The following is a 15,000-nucleotide window of genomic DNA, read 5'->3' as shown; positions in this document are numbered from 1 at the left end:
TTCAGTGACGTGGTTGGTTTTGGTGAGGTTAAATGGTGACGAGGTGACGAGGTTAAATGACGTGGTTGGTTTTGGTGAGGTTAAGTGGTGACGAGGTTAAGTGGTGACAAGGTTAAGTGACGTGGTGGTGGTGGTGGTGGTGGTGGTGAGGTTAAGTAACGTTCCCAGGACCAAAAGAAATTCCTCCTTTGTCAAGATGAAACAGGAGAGGAAACACGCTTCAGGTGCGAGCAATGAGAACCTTTTGGCAACGCGAGACGCCGGCCATTCATGTTTTATTCTCGTACACGCAGAAAAAAGCACAACCCGCGGAGAGTAATGCAAACAAAACCCTTCTTAAAAACACATTATCTTTTCTTTTTTTCACGAGGACAAAGAAACACAAAAAATAATACTACATCGCTCCTTTCCAAAAATACCAGATAAACAGTAAAAAGAAATAGTAGACATCATCTTTTCTTTTTTTTTTTTCCTTATTATCATTATCTTTTCTTATTTTCACGAGGACAAAGAAACACAAAAAATAATACTACATCGCTCCTTTCCGAAAATACCAGATAAACAGTAAAAAGAAATAGTAGACATCATCTTTTCTTTTTTTTTTCCTTTTTCTTTGCCATATTTCCTTATTATCGGGCATTCATGTTTTATTCTCGTACACGCAGAAAAAAGCACAACCCGCGGAGAGTATGCAAACAAAACCCTTCTTAAAAACACATTATCTTTTCTTATTTTCACGAGGACAAAGAAACACAAAAAATAATACTACATCGCTCCTTTCCGAAAATACCAGATAAACAGTAAAAAAAATAGTAGACATCATCTTTTCTTTTTTTTTTTCCTTTTTCTTTGCCATATTTCCTTATTATCGGGCATTCATGTTTTATTCTCGTACACGCAGAAAAGAGCACAACCCGCGGAGAGTAATGCAAACAAAACCTTTCTTAAAAACACATTATCTTTTCTTTTTTTCACGAGGACAAAGAAACACAAAAAATAATACTACATCGCTCCTTTCCAAAAATACCAGATAAACAGTAAAAAAAATAGTAGACATCATCTTTTCTTTTTTTTTCCTTTTTCTTTGCCATATTTCCTTATTATCGGGCATTCATGTTTTATTCTCGTACACGCAGAAAAAACCACAACCCGCGGAGTCGAATGAAAACAAAACCCTTCTTAAAAACACATTATCTTTTCTTTTTTTCACGAGGACAAAGAAACACAAAAAATAATACTACATCGCTCGTTTCCAAAAATACCAGATAAACAGTAAAAGAAAATAATAGACATCATTTTTTTTCCTTTTTCTTCGCCATTCTTCCTTACTATCGGGCATTCATGTTTTATTCTTGTTCACGCAGAAAAATCACAACCCACGAATGAAATATTAATTATATTACAACTGTTACTACTACTAATATATTACTACCATTACTATTACTACTACTACTACTACTACTACTACTACTACTACTACTACTACTACTACTACCAAAAAAGTGAATAGTAGATTAAAACTTCTCTCTTAACCTATTTCTCTCTCTTTTTCTTTCCCTCATCCATCTCTTCTTTTCCCATTCCATTCGTCATTTTCCTCATTTTCCTCATTTCCATCACATTTATATATATTTTTTTGTCATTGTTGTTGTTTTATATAAATGTTGCAATTAGTGAAACATAATATTGCGAAACGATTTAATTTGTATTCATGTCGGTTGTCGCGAGAGCCTTTATATATTCCGTGAAAGGCTCGCTGGAAAACACAAATATCATGTTTTTTTTTTTTTTTGGTGTGTGTTGTAATTAATGAAAAAATAGTAACGTGATGCGATTAAGTTTAGATTAATGTCGAGTTTCATGATTTTCTTATATTTAAATTTAGTAACAAGCTTTCAAGTGTCGAATTATTAATAACGTGAATTGTATGACTCTCGCGCGGTACAAAGAGTCAATTAAATGTCAAACTTCCACCTGTGAAATCCAAACACATATTTTCCTTTTTTTCCTGTTCCGTCATACTTGCATATTTGGCCATTCATATTGTTGTTTGTTTCCTATTTTTTCCCTTATTTTCTCTCGTTTATTTTTCTTAATTTTGTCTGTCGTATCTTAGTGTTTATATCTTTGGTGTCTGTCTTTCCTCACATCGAGTCACATATATCTGTCGAATTTGTGTAATCTTTTTTTTTTCATATCTGACTTATTTTTCTATCGATACTTCACCAGTTTAGATTAATATCGGTTTTCATGATTATTTTCTATATTTAGCAACAAGCTTTCAAGTGGTGAATTATTAATAGAGTAAATTGTATGACTCTCGCACAGTACAAAGAGTGAACTTAATGTCAAACTTCCACTTGTGAAATCAAAGCATTTTTCGATTGTATTTTTTCTTTGTTTTCTATTATTTTCTCCTTATTTTCTCTCGTTTTTTTTCTGCATTTTGTCTGTCGTATCCTAGTGTTCATGTCTTTGGTGTCCGTTCTTCCTTAAATCGAGTCACATATATCTGTCGAGTTTGTGTGATCTTTTTTTATTCATATCTGACTTATATTTCTATCAATACTTCACCAGTTTAGATTAATGTCGGTTTTCGTGATTATTATATATATTTAGTGACAAACTTTCAAGTGTGGAATTATTAAAAAAGTAAATTGTATGACTTTCACGAAGCAGAGTCAACTAAATGTCAAGCGTTCATCTGTGACGTCATATCCAACTCACATATATATAAATATATATAGCAAAAAAAAAAGCACGAATTAGATATCAAATTTAAATGTTCAGCTTTCCGGAAAAATATATATAGCAAAAAAAAAGAAAAAAACACGATTTAGGTATCAAATTTAAATGTTCAGCTGTCCTAAAAAATATATACAGCAAAAAAAAATCACCTACATGGACCAAAAAAAAAAAGTAAACCAAAACTCACATTCAACACACAAAACCACTATTAAAACTAACACAAAACTCCAACCACCAGACCAACACGAATCAGAATCATACGTGACGTCCACACATTCATTACTAAATCAAAAATTCTCCGATATCAATAAGGACAGTTTAATAATTTATATGAGTGCTCTTTGTTCATGGCGGTGGTGGTGGTGGTGGTGGTGGTGGTGGTGTGCAAGAAGCTTAAGCAAAGAGGTTGTGGTTTCAGTGTGTGTGTTTGTGTGTGTTCTCTTAACGTGTCCTTTGTGAGTGTGTGTGTGTGTGTGTGTGTGTGTGTGTGTGTGTGTGTGTGTGTGTGTTTTCCTGTGTGTCTGTTTGGTCAAGAGTGCTCGTTTTGTTTCTATTTTTTATGTAATTTTATCTGTTTTGTCTTTTCTAATTTTGGCTAAGTCTAGAAATATGTTTTTTTTAAGTATTATGCCTTTTTTTTTTTACTGTTCTATTCGATTATTAAAACACAAACACACACAAAACAAGCAAACAAACAACCTTCCCCTTGACACACGAACACAATCAATCACACAAACTCACCCCAATAAACACACAAGAATATCCACCAAAAATATATATAAAAAAAACTCTGTGTTTCGACCGGTCCCATATCTCTCGGTTCTTCTCTCTCCTCAAAACAATCTTTCCCGTGATTCTTCAGGGCCACAAAAAGTTCCCATCGGATAATATCTCCCGCAGCGAACACACCTGGGCGGCTGACTAATTACCGGTGTGCTGATTAAAAGTCCACCTGCCCGCCCACCTGTACCCCCTCGAGCCCTTACCTGAGTTTTAATTTCCCTTTTTTTTCCTATTTTGTTTGTCAAGGTAGACGAGAGGGTAGTGAGTTTAATGTTTCAAGTTCCTATGTTTATTTTTTTTCCTTTTTACATTTTTTTTTCGTCTTTCCTTTCCTGTTTTCATTTCTTCCTAAACTTTATCATATTTCTGAAGTAGCGACCTTTTTGTTCCTTTTGTTATCACGTTTATTTTTATTTTATTTCCTTTCCCATTTTCATTATTTTCTTCATTTTTATATCATTTTTATTTCAAGTCCGTCCATTTCTCTTCACTATGACAGTTTTTGATCTCTTTCCTTTCCAATTATATTTTTTTCTTCATTTTAAAATTTGAATTAGAAGAGAACGAAACTTTATTCATTAATTCATCATATTTTCTTGTTTTCTTTCCTGTTTTTGTATTTTTGTATTTTCCATTAGAAGTGACTGAAAATCCTATTACTTTCTTTATCACATGTATTTCTTTTCATTTGTTTTCATTTTTTCTCAAGTTTTATCACATTAGAAACGACCAAAACTTTCATCCCCTTAACAAGCTTTTCTTTTCTTTCTTTTCCTATTTTCCTCATTCTTCATCGCATTACAATTGAACGAAACATCTCTATTCCATTACCCTATCATATTTTCCTTTTCTTTTCTATTCCTATTCACCCCTTCCACCTACATTCTTTTCCTGGACCCTTTTTCTCTTTTCCCTCCTTTTCCCTTTCACCTTTTCTTTATTTCCCATCACATCAAAACGGGAAAAAGGGACACTAAACGAATTTATAATTTATATCGTGTTCATTATTCTCGTTTATTATCATTATTATAGTTATTACTCTGAGGGTCTATTTCCAATGTAAACTCTGCTTCCGGAACTCAATATTCGCCTCATGAATGATAAAAGAGGAAACGGAGCGAAAACCAAAGAGAATGCTGAACAGAACTGAGTGAGTGCGTCAGATTGGGTTTGTTTCATTACTGTTGGTCAAAGGGAATGTTTTAGCGAGGCGATCACATGGGCACAAAAAGTTATCGGAGCTTATGAACGCATGAGAGTGAGTGAGCGAGACCTAATGGGACCCGGAGCCCGTGTGAGTGATTTGTGTTTCTTTTATTAATGTTAGTTTTGTTAATGTTTGGTTTATGTGATTCATATGCCCCAAATATAAGTCTCCCTCTCTCTTTTCATTTCTCTCACTTTCTCTTTCTTTCTTTCTTTCTTTCTTCCTTCTTTTCTTCCTTTCTTCCTTTCCTACTTCGTTTCTTCCCTCCTTCATTCATTCATTCCTTTTTTCTTCCATCTTTTCGTTCCCCTTTTTCCCCACTTCCTTCATTTCTTACATATTTTCTCCCTACCTCCTTTCCTTCCTTCTTTCCTTCCTTTCTTCCTTCCTTCCTTCCTTCCCTTCCTCCCTCCCTTCCGTCCTTCCTTCCGTCCTTCCTTCCATCCTTCCTTCCTTCCTTCCTTTCTTCCTTTCTAATTTCCTCTTCTTAACCCATAAATAGAATAAGTAATGAAGAGAGGTAGGATCTCTCTCTCTCTCTCTCTCTCTCTCTCTCTCTCTCTCTCTCTCTCTCTCTCTCTCTCTCTCTCTCTCTCTCTCTCTCTCTCTCTCTCTCTCTCTCTCTCTCTCTCTCTCTCTCTCTCTCTCTCTCAAGGAGGCTATAATTAGATGAACTTTTTCGTGATTTGATTCCTAAAAAAAAATAAAAATAGTCGCTTATCAGTTCATGCAGACGATTAAATGAGAGAGGGAGAGAGAGAGAGAATCCTACCTGTCCTATATTCAGTCACCAGGTGAGATCAGTGAATGTGTCCAGTTTTTCTTCCGCACACAAACACTGCAGCCGTCACACCAATCACGTTTAAGAGCCACTGAAATCCAAGCGGCGGGGACCTATGTATTAACAGCACTCACGCGGCTCAACCATATGTGTGAGCGAGGCAGAGAGGGGATCTAAACTCACACGCTCACACAATTTTTTCATGACACGGGAAGAAGAAAAAAAAGTTATATGCTATGGAGGTAATTATATATCCTAACGTGGGTCGAGAAGGGATGTTATTTTTTTTGTTTTGTTTTGTTACTATTATGAAGCGAGGAAGGATTTTTATATAAGCATTTCAGTCATTTCTGTAATCCTCTCTCTCTCTCTCTCTCTCTCTCTCTCTCTCTCTCTCTCTCTCTCTCTCTCTCTCTCTCTCTCTCTCTCTCTCTCTCTCTCTCTCTCTCTCTTTATTTCATTTTTCTTCTCTTCCTATCCTCTCTTTTTGTATTCTCTCTCCTTCCTTTCTTCCCTCTCTTTCTCCCTACGTCTCAGATTGTTTTTTTTTCATTTTCTCTTTCCTCCCCCTCCTCCACCTCTCCTCATCTTTATTTTCCTTCTTCCTTTTCCTTCCTTCCTTCTTCCTTTTCCGTTTTCCTTTCCCTTCTCTCTTTTTCTTCCTCCCTTTTTCCTCTTTCCATTCTTCATTTTCCTTCCTTCCTTCCTCCTTCCTTTTCCGTTTTCCTTTCTCTTCTTCATTTTCCTTCCTTCCTTCTTTCTTTTCCTTCATTCTTCCTTTTCTGTTCCTCTTCCTTTCCTTCTTGCTTTTCCATTTTCTTCTTTTTTCCTTCTCTTTAGTTTCCTTCCTTTTTCTCCATCCCTTCCTTCTCCTTATCTTCTTCCTTTTCCTTCATTCCTTCTTCCTTTTCTTTCCTTCCTTTTCCTTCTTCCTATTTTTTTCCTTCTTGCTTTTCCATCTTCGTCTTTTTTTTCTCTATTCAGTTTTTTTTCCCTTTTTCTCCTTCCCTTCCTTCTTATTTTCTTCCTTTTCCTTCCTTCTTTTTCTCTCTTCCTCTTCTTTTCCTTCTTGCTTTTCCATCGTCGTCATTTTCCTTCTCTATTTAGTTTTTTCCCCTTTTTCTCCTTCCCTCCCTTTTCCTTATCTTCTTCCTTTTCCTTCCCCTCTTTCCTTAAACATATTTCCTTAATTTTTTATCATCATCATTTTTATAGCCCATTCCCCTTCCCATGTTTCCTCTCTCCCTTATCTCTCCCTTCCTCTCCTGTCTCCTCCTCCTCCTCCTCCTCCTCCTTCCCGTGAACATATGTCATTAAGAGGAAAGTAATTAAAATCTAGCACTTAAATTATGAGTCCCGTCCTTGTGTGATACTGAACAAGTCTGCCTTTTTTTTAGTATTATCAAAACAGTAAATATATTTCTATCAGTATTTCAGGTTACATCCGTGAAGTAGAATTATAACATTTGCTATTAGTAGGAGTGAGTTCAAGAGTCGGTGTTTTAAATATTGAATCATGAAATCCTTCTGATGTATTAATAGTTGTTGTTGTTGTTGTTGTTGTTGTTGTTGTTGTTGTTGTTTACGAATGCGAAGGTTATATTTGAGTTTGCCTGTCAGTCATATATGTGAACCAAGATTATGACATTTGCTGTTAGTAAGAGAGTGTTTTGAATGTTGAATGTTAAAGTTTCTCTGGTGAATTAATATTTGCTGTTGTTGTTGTTGTTTACGAACGCGAAAATCATGTAGGCCTATACCTCAGCCTATCAGTCAAGCACAAGGATGGAAAGGATGAAAAAATGTATGAAAAATAATTAAAAACGATGAACAAAATGCTATTATTAGAAGTGTATAAAAATCTGAAAGTCCCTCTGATCCACTAATATATGTTGTTGTTTACACTTACAAAAATTCATATATACCTAAACCTATCAGTCAAACACAAGGATGGAAAGGATGAAAAAATGAGTGAAAAATAAATAAAAACGATGAACAAAATACAATTAGTAGGCGTGTATAAAAATTTGGAAGCCCCCCTGATGTATTAATATGTGTTGCTGTTGTTTACACTTACAAAAATTCATATATACCTAAACCTATCAGTCAAACACAAGGATGGAAAGGATGAAAAAACGAATGAAAAATAATTAAAAACGATGAACAAAATGCTATTAGTAGGCGTGTATAAAAATTAAAAGTTCCTCTGATGTATTGATGTGTTGCTGTTTACGCTCACAAAAATTCATATGTACCTAAATCTATCAGTCGTCTATGAAACACGAATAAAAACTCACCATCACCAAAAAAAGCGCCGATCCCGCCTCTAAAGCCAGATCATAAACTCAACTCCAAATGACAGAGGAGAAGCGGCGGCAGCATTTATACATATATATTTTTACTCATGAATAGCGAAGCGAGTTTTATGTCAGCGTCTGAACCATTTCGGCGCATCAGGGAGCGAGTATTTGCCGGCACTCTCAAAGCGTTAGACTCCAGCGCTGAAATCATCTGCTTGGACTGGTCGGGCATCATCAGGCTTTTAGCGAACAGTGATTATTTATATTTACACGCCTGACTCGGCCACGTGGACCGGGAAGAGAGCGTTGGCGAGCGTGTGAACATTGGATTATTTATATTATTAACGTAATTATAAGTAGTGTTGCTGTTAAGATTTATGAAAGGGCAACAAATAGAAAAAAATATATATATCCAAGAAAATATCAGCGTGTGAACATTGGATTATTTATATTATTAACGTAATTATTAGTAGTGTTGCTGTTAAGATTTATGAAAGGGCAACAAATAGAAAATAAAAAAATATATATATATCCAAGAAAATATCAGCGTGTGAACATTGGATTATTTATATTATTAACGCTATTATTAGTAGTGTTGCTGTTAAGATTTATGAGAGGGCAACAAATAGAAAAAAATATATATATCCAAGAAAATATCAGCGTGTGAACAGCGAATTATTTATATTATTAACGTTATTATTAGTAGTCTTGTTGTTAAGATCTATGAAAGGGCATCAAGTAGCAAATAAAAAAGAAAATATATATACAAGAAAATATTAACTATCATCAAGAAAGTAACGTTTTAACATGTGATTATTGTTATTGTTGTTATCGTTATCGTGTTATTATTGGTGTTACTGAGATCCATTTAGGAACATCAAGAGAAAAAGATTATATAGGCCCAAACAGTTCCCTTAATGAGCAGAAATTGGTTCGAAAAATAAGATTCACAGTAAAGGAAGGACGAAGGAAAAGAAAAATATATGAGAAAATAAGGAAAATTAAAAAAAAAGAGTAAACAGCAAAAAAATGAGAAAAAAATAAGCGAAAGATGAAAAATTAAATGCAAAAATAAGAATAAGAATAAGAAAAAGAAGAACAAGAAAAATAAGCGAAAAATGGAAAAAATAAAATGCAAAAATAAGAAATAGGAATAAATATAAAATCAGAAAATGAATAAGAATGAGAAAAAATAAGAAAAAATAAGCGAAAAATGAAAAATAAAATGCAAAAAAAAAAAAATTTAAATACTAACAAACAGATCACATCCAATCAAGAACACAACAGATTTAAAGCAACACCTAATGCGTTAACAAGTGGGTTTAATACTTTGCTTTAATCTCATCATCGCCAACATCTAAAACACTGACTGATGAGAAAGATTACAACGCGCATCAAAGTAACTCATCCCTAAGCACCCCAATCAGCGGCGTGCGTGAAGGGACAATATTACCTGTTGATGACACACAGGTAACATTGCGACACCTTAATCATGGAGCCGGCTGATGGAGCACGGTGAGTTTTATTAATACATAACTCTTACTGACGCATCTCAATCATTACAGAGCAGCAGAGGAATAACGATTACTATTTCATTGTTGCACTTGAATAATGGCGCATCACTTACGTATTATGAAGGCTGAATAAGAGAATATGAATAGGAAGGTGACAGGCGATTTGCGGGCTTTTTTTTCATTGTTTTTTTTGTTGTTTTGTTTTGTTTTTTGTTTTTTTTGCCCTTGATATGTTTCCATTACTGTAAAAAAAAATAGGAAAGAAGCTATTGTTTTTTTTTTTTTTTTACAGTACAGGGGAAAGACAATATAAATAGTATAGGCAAGGAAATATCATCTTCTCCACAATAAATAGGCAGGCAAATACTTGTAATACAAAAATGGTTTGCAACACTCAGAAAAAAGTAAAGGGCTGACAATATTTGGGTTGAAATTGACCTCTCTTTTGGCCACTCCTCTGAATTCTTTTTCATACGAGCAGTGATTTCCGGGCTTTTTTTTCATTATTGTTTGTTTGTTTTTTGGCCTTGAGCTGTTTCCTTTGCTGTAAAAAAAATGTTTAACTATAAACAATGAAAAAACTTAACGTGGTTTCTGCTGAATACTCACGTTACGAAGCTTAAAGGTGTTCCTCTTGCAAATAATCCTGGGAGAGAGAGAAAAACACGAGTAAGTCATTTGAGCTAAAGAATAAATTTGAGCAAGTACAAAAACGAAACACATACAAAAAGAATACAAGTACAGAACAGATACATATAAGAAGAATGCATATACAGAAAAAAGAAAGTGATTAGCAAGACAAAATTAAGATTATAAACAAAAGAAAAAAAAGGAAAATAGAAAAAAAGATAAAAAATACTAACAAACGACATTCAATAAAAACACAACACATTAAAACCAACAAACACCCATACACCACAAAAAACACATCGAAAGAAACTCCTCACCTACCCACAAAAAATACAAACAAAAAAACACGAAAAAACACCCACAAAACAATAAAAACACCCAAAACTTTACACACACACATTTACAACACAAAAACACAGCCCCATATGAAAATACACAAACATACACACCAAAACAAAACAAAACCCCAAAACAGCATACACCCCCCTTAACGAAACTTAACAACCTCAGGCGCCGCTAGCCAAATGCCTCTCCGCTACCCGGCCCATGTGACAGCTTCCGGCTATTACTTGGACCCCTTATTGATAGCTCCCTCTGGACCTTAAACGCCCCTTCCTAAGCATCCCCTGGGCCCTGATGACTCCCTGTGGCCCCCCCGGGATGAGGAGACACGCCCTAATTGCCCCTGGGAGAAGACTATGAGCTTGGGGAGCCACTGAGGTCTTATGAGGAGACGGGAAAGGATGGGAAGGATAGGAAGGTGGTGGGATGAGTAAGTGGAAAAGAAAATAGGAAAGAAAAGGAGGAAGGAAGAGATGCTAAATGGATAAAGAGGGAAGAGGAAATAGAAGTTAAAGGGGGTAATGAAAAGGAGGATGAAGGTAGGATAATAGAGAATAGATGATAAATGGAAGTAGAAGGAAGAGGAATAAAAGGGAATGAAGACAAAACAAGGTATAGAGACGAATTGTAGAAATGATATACAGAATAAAGAAAGACGTAATAGAAGGTAAGGGGGAAGGGAAGGGAAGAGAAAGGTAGGAATGGATAATAAATTGAAATAACGAAAGAGGGAGTAGAAAGAAAGAAAGATAAAGCAGAGTATAAGGAAGAAAGGGAGAAATGATAAATGAAAGTAGGAAGAGGAAGAAAAGAGAAGGAAGACAGAGAAAGGTATGGAAAAGAAAGGTAGAGATGACAAATGGAAGTAAGGGAAAAGGAAGGGAAAGGAAAGAAAGGGAAGATAAATGAAGGTATGGGAAAGGTAGAGAGGTAGAGAAAATTAATGGGCAGGTAAGGTAAGGTATGGTAAAATATGTGTAGGTATAGGAAAGGAAGACATAGAAAATACACATAAAAAACAGGGAAGGGAGGATAAAAGAAAAGTGAGGGAGGGAGGAAGAAGAGGAGGCGGATCAGGAAGAGGAGGAGGAAAAGGTGAATGGAAATGAGGCAGGGAGGTAAATGAGAGGAACGGAAGGGAGGAAATGAGGAAGGAAAATGAAAGTAATTGAAAGAGGGAGGGAGAGAGGGAGGGAGCAAGGGAGGAAGGGAGGGAGAGGGATGAGAAGAAAGGGGAGAGACAAGAGGAGACAATTGAGAGGGAAAGAGAGTGAAAAGCAAATTAAGAGGAGGAGGAAGAAGAGGAAGAAGAGGAGGAGGAGAAGGAAGGAAAAGAAAGAATGATTTAGAGATGTACCAAAAATATATAAAAAAAAAGTTGACGTAGAGAAATTATGTAAAAAGGAAAGTAAGACAAAAATAGAGAAAATAAAATATGAAAATTACATATATATTAAAAGAAAGAAATGAAGAAAATGATGACATACCTTACGAAAACAACAAAAAGTAAACAACTACATACAGGAAAATAAAATATGAAAACTACAGATATATTAAAAGAAAAAAATGAAGAAAAATGATGTTATACCTTACGAAAACAAAAAATATGACATAGGCCTACCTTACGGAAAAAAAAATACATAACTCAAACTAAGGAGGTTACGTGGAAAGGTGTCAAGGTAAAGGAACAAAAAAAAGAGAAAAAAAAAAGAGAAAAATATGCAAATCAGAAAGTAAAGAAATTGGAAGTGAATAAATACATAGATAAAATTTTCTTAGTAAGCCTTGAATATTTCTTATCCTCCTCCTCCTCCTCCTCCTTCTCCTCCTTTTCCTTTTCCTACTCCTCCTCTTCCTCCTCTTCCTTTTCTTTTTCTTCTTCTTCTTCTTCTTCTTCTTCTTCTTCTTCTTCTTCTTCTTTTTCTTCGTCTTATTCTTCCTCCTCCTCCTCCTCCTTTTCTTTTTCTATATCATAACATTTTTTTGCAGTAATCTTTTTTTTATTTTTCCACCTCTTTTATTTCTTTTTTTTTTCTCTTCTTCCTCCACTTCTTCATATTTATCTTCCTACCTCTTCTCCTTCTATTCCATTCGTCATTTTTTCTTCATTTTCTTCTTCCTCCTCCTCACACTTTTTCTTCCCATTTTTTCCATCCTCCGCCTCCTCTTCCTCCTCCTCCTCCTCCTCCTCCTCCGTCCCCATTTTTTCACTTGTCTTTTTTTTCTTTTTCTTTGTCCTTCACCCATTAAGGTCAATGAACTAGAGATCTCTCTCTCTCTCTCTCTCTCTCTCTCTCTCTCTCTCTCTCTCTCTCTCTCTCTCTCTCTCTCTCTCTCTCTCTCTCTCTCTCTCTCTCTCTCTCTCTCTCTCTCTCTCTCTCTCTCTCTCTCTCTCTCTCTCTCTCTCTCTCTCTCTCTCAAAGGGGGTGGCTGTGACATACATATTTATCCTTGTTCTCTCTCTCTCTCTCTCTCTCTCTCTCTCTCTCTCTCTCTCTCTCTCTCTCTCTCTCACTCTCTCTCTCTCTCTCTCTCTCTCTCTCTCTCTCTCTCTCCCTGTATGTTATTTGTCTCTTTCCTCCCCTCCCTCCCTCCTTCCCTTCCTCCCTTCCCTATCTATCTCTCCCTCTCTCCCTCCCTCTCTCTCCTCCTCCTCCTCCCTTTATTTATCAATTTGACCTTCCCTCTACTCCGTTTCTTCTTCCTCTTCTTCCTCCTTCTTTATCATTATCTCCTCTATTCATTCATTCTTCTTCTTCTTCTTCTTCTTCTTCTTCTTCTTCTGTATTCTTACCCTCATCTCCCCTTTCCTTCCCTCCTTTCTTCCTTCCTTCCTTCGTCACCTCCATCTTTCCTTCCTTCCTTTTTCTTTCCATTCTCTTTCCCTCCTCTTTTCTCCCTTCATCCAAATATCCTTCCTTCTTCTATTTCCTTCTTTCTTCCTTCTCCCATTCTCTCCCCTTCCCTTCCTCCACTTCCTTTCTTCTTTCTCTCCTTTCTCCTTACCCTCCCTTCCCTTTTTCATATTTCCTTCATTCTTTACTCTTCCTTCTCTCCTCTCTTTCTCTCCTTCCCTTCCTTCCTTCATTTCATCCTTCCTTCCTTCTTCACTCTTCCATCTCTCCTCTCCTTCTCCCTTTCCCTTCCCTTCCTTCCTTCATTTCATCCTTCCTTCCTTCTTCACTTCCATCTCTCCTCTCCTTCTCCCTTTCCCTTCCCTTCCTCCATTTGTTTCTTCCTTCCTTCCTTCCTTCCTTCCTTCCTTCCCTCCTTCCTTCCCCATTGATCTCATTCCCCCAGTGTTGCCAGCTCCGCGTCCCGCCTCTACAAATCGCCCTGGACGCCTGAATAATAGGGTCTTTAATTAATTTGGGCTGGCAACACTGACGAACCTTGACCACCACCACCACCACCACCACCACCTGTCCTATCGCTACCTGAGAACTTAATTAGCCTTTTCATACCTGTCTCACACCTGTAATGCTCACCTTCACGCCGTTTCTCTAATTCATTTCTCACCTTTAATTATTTTCCTCACTTTCCCTTTTATCTTTTTTTTTCATTTGTTTTTTCTACGGCATCAGTTTTCTTCTCTGTAATCTTTTGTTTTCCTTTTTAATTTCCCTTTTTTTCTCATTTTCCTCCACCTCCTCATATTTATTCTCCTTTTTGTCCTTCTTCTCTTCCTTCTATTTCATTTGTTTCACTCATTCGCATTTTTTTTACTTATTTCTTTTCCTTCTTTTCTTCATTTTATTTTCTGTGTTAGTATTTTTTTCTTCCTCTCTTCTATCTCCTCTTTTCTTATCTTCCTTTTTCCTTCTCCCTCTTCCTTTCTTTCTTTTCCCTTCTCATCCTTTTTCCTTCTTATTTCCTCTCTTCTTCCATCCATCTCCTATCTCCTCCTCCTCTTCCTTTTCTCTTTCCTCCCCAATTCTTCTCTTTCTTCTTCTTCTTCCACATCTCTTTTCCTCTTTTCTCCAGTTGTCTTCTTCCTCTTCCTCCTTCTCCTTCTTCCTCTTCTTCCTTCCTTCCTTCTTTTCCTTCATTTTATTTCCTGTGTTAGTTTTTTCCTTCCTCTCTTCTATCTTCTCTTTTCTTATCTTCGTTTTCCTTCTTCCTCTCTTCTTTTCATTCTTTCTTTTCCCTTCTCATCCTTTTTCCTTCTCATCTCCTCTCTTCTCCCATCCATCTCCTATCTCCTCCTCCTCTTCCTTTTCTCTTTCCTCCCCAATTCTTCCCTTTCTTCTTCTTCCTTTCTTCTCTCCTCTCTTCTTCAGTTGTCTTCTACCTCTTCCTTCTTCTCCTTCTTTCTCTCCTCTCTCTATCTCGTTCTTTTTATCGGTTCTCTCTCTTCAACTAATCTTTCTTCTCCTTTTTATCATGTTTTCTCCTATTCCTCCTTCTTTATTCGTCTTTTCTTTTTCCTCCATCCTTCTCCTCCATCTCTCACCTTCTTATCTCCCTACCTCAACTTCCTTCTCCCTTCCCTTCCTCCCTTCTTCCATTCCTTACCTCCCTTCCTCTTTCCACTACCTCGACTCACCTCCCTTCCCCTACCTCCCCCTCCTCTTCCCTTCCTTTCCCTCCTCCCTTCTCCTTCCTTTTCCCTTCCTTTCTTCCTCCCTTCCTAACCTCCCTTCCTTTTTCCACTACCTCACCTCTCCTTCCTTCCCCTACCTCCCCCTCCTCTTC

General features: G+C 36.5%; 1 protein-coding gene and 1 long non-coding RNA gene across 3 annotated transcripts in view; one reads left to right on the top strand and one right to left on the bottom strand.

Annotated features, from left to right (window-relative positions):
• LOC126983656 (zwei Ig domain protein zig-8-like) overlaps positions 1-15,000 on the top strand; it is a 167,207-nt gene that overhangs the window by 124,204 nt on the left and 28,003 nt on the right. The gene's annotated exons all lie outside the window — the stretch shown is intronic.
• LOC126983657 (uncharacterized) overlaps positions 1-15,000 on the bottom strand; it is a 134,499-nt gene that overhangs the window by 92,203 nt on the left and 27,296 nt on the right. The window contains exon 2 of the long non-coding RNA XR_007736098.1: positions 9,943-9,979. This is a non-coding gene — a long non-coding RNA (uncharacterized LOC126983657). The remainder of the gene's footprint in view (positions 1-9,942; positions 9,980-15,000) is intronic.

This window comes from Eriocheir sinensis, chromosome 54, assembly GCF_024679095.1.
Source record: "Eriocheir sinensis breed Jianghai 21 chromosome 54, ASM2467909v1, whole genome shotgun sequence".
Taxonomy (NCBI): domain Eukaryota; kingdom Metazoa; phylum Arthropoda; class Malacostraca; order Decapoda; family Varunidae; genus Eriocheir; species Eriocheir sinensis.
The sequence above is the reverse complement of the archived record's forward strand: the minus strand, read 5'-3'. Positions and strand labels throughout refer to the sequence as shown.